This window comes from Nomascus leucogenys, chromosome 25, assembly GCF_006542625.1.
Source record: "Nomascus leucogenys isolate Asia chromosome 25, Asia_NLE_v1, whole genome shotgun sequence".
Classification (NCBI taxonomy): domain Eukaryota; kingdom Metazoa; phylum Chordata; class Mammalia; order Primates; family Hylobatidae; genus Nomascus; species Nomascus leucogenys.
The window spans coordinates 17680664-17686663 of record NC_044405.1 but is presented as its reverse complement, the minus strand read 5'-3'; positions in this window follow the sequence as shown (position 1 = coordinate 17686663).

Below are 6000 nucleotides of genomic sequence, written 5' to 3'. Positions count from 1 at the left end.
GTCTGTGGCACTGGGCAGTCAGCCTCCGGGCCAGCAGCCTCGCCTCTGGAGCTAGGCGCCAAGCCCCTGGGAGGAGACTGCCTCACTGATTTCTGTAGGAATCGTCCAAGTGTGTCTGTGGGTCTCTAGGCTCAAGGTCTGCCCACTTATCAGAGCTATTTGGCTGGAAGAAAGGTCAGGGGGGGTGTGCCTCACAACGCCAGCATCCAGCAGAGCTTCCCATCCTGCCCCTTCTTGATAAAACTCCAAAGCAAACAGAGCAGAGAGGCGGGAGAACGGCTTTCCAGGGCCGCCCTAGGATCCCTCTCTGTGTAAGGACAGGGAGTTGGGTGGGAAATAGTGGCCCAGGGCCCCTTAGAAGATGCCCAATAGGGCTGGAAAGACAATCGCTTTTTGCCTTAAATACTTGAAAAGTTAAAAGAACCAAAATGTAAGCCTGACAGTGCCCTTGACTTACATTTAAGCAATTCTTGATGCTATTGAGCAACCACCAAACTGCTGGCTTAGATTCAATATCTGAGGGCAGAAATTGAGTGATGTCAGCCGTGAACTTGAACTTGTAAACCTCTGTCATGTACTCATAGCCAGTTAATTAAAACCAAAATAGAGCCCCCTGCCCCAACAGAGTGCACCTCTCCGCTTATATCTAAGCCCCCAAGAACCAACCAGTGGCTGCATTTGTTCAGACTCAAAAGGCTGTTTATCTGGGCCACGACCGCATGTAGTTCAAGCTCTTGGGAAATAGAGTCCACTCAGCTCTTGGCTGATACCACATGTGACGCAGATTCTTCTGGGTTTCTGTAGGGTTTGACTCCAAATTATACACCCTCTTCTAAGATCCTCAGACACTAACAAGAGGAACATTCTGAACATCTGGAATGAGCAGGACCACAGGTGAGAAGAACCCTAGAATTTAGCCTTTGAGAATTAGGAGGCCAAAACACACAGCTTACGGGGCCTTTCCCTCCAACACGCCCAGCTTTCTTGTGTTCTTGATTCAGGTCTACACTGTCAGAATAAAGCTGGGTATTGACAGTGTAGACAGTCCACCCAGATAACTTGAGTGCCTCTGCTGGTTTTGCCGAGGACTGCCACGCCTGAGGCATTCCCTGGGGAGAACTTTGAGGGTAGTTCAGTTGACCAGAAGGGGAGGAATGAGGCTCTTGCGTTTCCAAAGGGAGGGGTGAAAGATCCACTTGAACAGTAAAATAAAACCCCTGGTCCCGCTACACCCTACACTTCTGACACCAGACGTGTGGGCTTTTCCATACCAAGCAATTTCTTATTCTTGGCAGACACTGGCTGGGTGTCCCGCAATGTAACTCAATCCTGACACTATGTCATTTGCTAGAATGCCTCCCACACAGAACTCAGGACAAACAGTTCACTTACTAGATGATTGGTTTGTCATAAAAGAATACAACTCAGGAACAGCCACGTGGAAGAGACACATGGGGCAGGGTGTGGGAAGGGGCACGGATTTTTCCACGCCTGATCCAGGTGCACACCCTCCCAGCACCTCAACGTGTTCAGCAACTTGGAAGTTCTCTGAACCTCCTCGAGGAGGGTTTTTGTAGGGTTTTATCATGTGCTATGCCATCTAGATTATGATTATATTCCATTATGTGGGCACCATTGATGAAATCACTGGCTATCAGTGAATGAACTCAATCCCCAGCCTCTCTCCCCTTTCCAGGGTGGGAGTGAACATTGCAACCCTCTAATATATGGTTGGTTCCTCTGACAACCAGCCCCCACCTCATTAGCATAAACTCAGGTAGAGTTGAAAGTGGCTTATGCTGAATAACAGAAGATGCTCCTCTTACCCCATTACTCAGATATTGCAAGTTTTATGAGTTCTGTGCTACCAGGGACAAAGATCAAATACAGTCAAATGCTGACTGATAATGTTTCCATCAATGACCAGCTCCATATAGAACAGTAGTCACATAAGATTATAATGGAGCTGAAAAATTCCTATCACTTAGTGACACTGTAGCCAACATAACATCATTGCATATTTACTTTATTTTATAAATAAGTTTAGTATAGGCTAAGTGTGGTGTTTATAAAGTTTACAGTAGCGTCCAGTAATGTCCTAGGCCTTCACATTCACTCACCACTCCCTGCCTCATGCAGGGCAACTTCCAGGCCTGCAGGCTTCATTCATGGTAAGGGCCCTATACAGATGTAGTATTTTTTAAAAAACCTTTTATAGTGTATTTTTACTGTACATTTTGTATGCTTAGATATGTTTATATCTAACACTAATAATATCATAATACTATCATAAATCCTTACCATTGTGTTATAATTGCCTACAGTATTCAGCATAGTGACAATAGGTTTGTAGCTTGGGGGCAATAGGCTAGGCCGTTCAGCCGAGGTGCGTGGTAGGCTGTGCCCTCTAGATTCCTGTAAGTACACTCTCTGGTGTTCACACAATAACGAAATCACCTAGCGATGCAATTCTCACAATGTATCCCCGCTGTGAAGTGACACCTAGCTCTACATGATTCTTATATCAGAATATCACAGACATCCCCCACACCATGCACTCACCTGTGTACTTCCAGATGTTTCTGTGTACACTGCTGTACACATGCCTCCCAGGGGTGTACAACACTGTGCAAATTACACCACTATTCTGGGCTGAACTGTGCTCCCCCAAATTCCTAAGTTGAAGCCTTCACCCCCAGTATCTCAGAATGTGACTGTATTTGGGGATAGGATCTTTAAAGAGATAATTAGGTTAAAAAGCCATGACAATGGTTTCTAATCCAAGGTGACTGGTGTCTTCATAAGAAGAGGAGGTTGGGATACCACCGAGGCACAGAAAGAAGATGATGTGAAGACATAGCTAGGAGACGGCCATCAACAGTTGCAAGGGGCCTCAGAATGAAACCAGGCCCACTTATACCTTGATCTTGGACTTCTAGCCTCTAGAATTGTGAGGAAATACATTTCTGATTTTTTTTTTTTTTTTGAGACAGAGTCTTGCTCTGTTGTCCAGGCTGGAGTGCAGTGGTGTGATCTTGGCTTACTCCAACCTCTGCTTCTTGGGTTCAAGTAATTCTCCTGTCTCAGCCTACCAAGTAGTTGAGATTACAGGTATGCGCCATGACGTCTGGCTAACTTTTGTATTTTTGGTAGAGACAGGGTTTCACCATGTTGGCCAGGCTGGTCTCGAACCCCTGACCTCAGGAGATCAGCCTGCCTTGGCCTCCCAAAGTGCTGGGATTATAGGCATGAGCCACCATGCCTGGCCATATTTCTGTTAAGACACCTACTCTATGGGACTTTGGGCTACTTGGGCAGACCAAGCCGACTAATAATGGGTAGCTAGTCAGATATGAGCAAGGCAGGAGAGGGGTCCCACTACACATACACCAGGAGTGTCGGGCAACCATCAAGTGATAGGCTGTTGTTAACTGTCTCTCTAAAGTAATAATTGGTCACAGGCGGCGCCAGGAAAAGGCAGAATCCCAATGGATAGAAAACACCTAAAACTGGTCAGCAGCTTCCTGATAGGATCTCAGGAGTTGAGTGAGTGGGCTCAAGCATGGCATGTGGACAGCCCACGCCCAGGGAGGAATCGGGGAGAAGGAATGCAAGATCCCGGAAGTATGCCCACATATAAAGCCCCAAGTCAAAAGGTCCAGGTGTGCACTTATCTCTCCAGTTGCCTGCTTGGCCCCCTTCCACGTGTACTTTCTTTCGTTTCTGCTCTAAAGCTTTCTAATAAACTTTCACTCCTGCTCTAAAACTTGCTTCGGTCTGTTTTCTGCCTTATGCCCCTTAGTCGAATTCTTCCTTCTGAAGAGGCAAAAATTGAGGTTGCTGCAGACCCGTATGAATTTGCTGCCAGTAGCGATACCACTATCCATCATCTAGATCTAGTTGCCTTGGATAGAATACTATATTCAACAGTAGCAGACTGTTATTTTTAAGTGTAATTTATGCTTTTTTGTACTATGATAAATGTTTTGTTAGTGTCAAAAATTATAAAATACATAGGAATAAAATTAACAAAAGATGTGCAAGAGTAAAACCTGCAAAATGTTACTGAGAGAGATGAAATAAGACCTAAAATATGGAGAGAGGTACCAGCTTATGGTTTGAAAAATTCAGTATTATTAAGATGTTAAATGGCCCCAAATTGATCACGTTCCCTGCAATCCCAATCATCATCCCAGCAGCTTTACAAACTGTAGAAATGGACATATTGATAAATTACATTCGGCTGAAATTTAAGACTTGCGTTTATCGAAAGAGATTACTAAGAAAATGAATAGGCAAGCCACATACTGGAAAGAAATAAAGTTAAAAATTATATATCTACTAAGGAATTTATACCAAGAATATATACATCACTAATAAAAAGACAAATAACCCAATTCAAAAATTGGCCATAGATTTGAACAGATACTTTATAAAGAAAGATATGTGAATAGCCACTATGCACATGAAGAAGTGCTCCAAGTCATTAGTCATCAGGGAGATGCAAATAAAACCAGGAGATACCTGGCTGGCGCGGTGGCTCACGCCTGTAATCCCAGCACTTTGGGAGGCCGAGGTGGGTGGATCACGAGGTCAGGAGATCGAGACCATCCTAGCTAACATGGTGAAACCCCGTCTCTACTAAAAATACAAAAAAATTAGCTGGGCGTGGTGGCGGGCGCCTGTAGTCCTAGCTACTCGGGAGGCTGAGGCAGGAGAATGGCGTGAACCCAGGAAGCGGAGCTTGCAGTGAGCCGAGATCGTGCCACTGCACCCAGACTGAGCAAGACTCTGTCTCAAAACAAAACAAAAAAAAAGCAAAACAAACAAACAAAAAACAAAACCAGGAGATACCTCTACAGAATGGATAAAATTAAAAAGACCTTTCTACATTTTCCAGTTGAGCATAATTTTATTAGTTTGGAATTTTTACTTCTGTCTGACAAAATACTGATTATTAAGTTGAATTAATTTGTCTGATAATAATCTGGATTTTAAAATATTCATGATGGATAAGCAGAGACTTACTAGAAAAAAAAAAGATCCATGCAAGTACCCTAGTAGAAAAACAATGTAAAAAAACGTTGCCCCTTTGACATTAGTAAGAAGTGATACTGCCGTCAAGGTTAACTCTAAGATAATAATGACATACTTATATTAACAAATACCTCAAAGTCCTTGACTGTTAGCATTGTTTTTCTTCTCCCTTTAATTTGTAACCCAAAGCTTGAAGGTGAAGTTGTTTTTTCTAGAATGTTTCCTGTTACATTAGTGATTATCACAACTACAGATTGAGTGTGGAGAGAAAGGTAGAAGGGAGAAATCTAGAGAGGGAGACGGCACAAACGTTTATTGAACGATGACCTGGACGAGGTGCTTTAGGCAATTCTCACAATACTATGGTCTCAAGCCAAAAATTAGGGTTGAATCAGGTAGTTCAAGTAACCCATTTGTTGTGCAAGAAAAGACTGCAGGTTACAATAAAAATGGAACTCTCTTTCACATTTTGCCTTCTGCTACACCCTTAGACCTTCTTCGGTGATGACCGCCTTCCCTGTGGCCCTAGATGAGCACAAGGGCAGTCTGTGTGTGGGATTCCTTCCCATTCACGCTCCACCCTGCTCTTGACCGTGGTTAACTTGTATGGATTACATCAATATGCTCCGTGCCTTGTGGATTCTGGCTGGATGTGGGCAATGTCAAGTTCCAGCAGGAAACCGGAAAGACAGAAGAGAGCGAGGTCAGAGAATTTAATCTCCTGTCTCCCTCCCTATGAGGTCAACCCAGCTGGTGGCTGTGACCCTGGATGGAAGGTGATTGTCTCAAGGTGGTCTGCTCTTCGCAACTCTCCTTCCTTCTGGTAACCTCGCCCAGGATCCCTCTAGGTCGAGGGAAGGGTGGTGTTGGCTTCAGTACTGCTAACCTGGATTCCTGTACCATCCCTCATGGTTCTCTCTTACAAACCTTTGCAAAGAAACCCTCCCCATACTAGCAGAATTT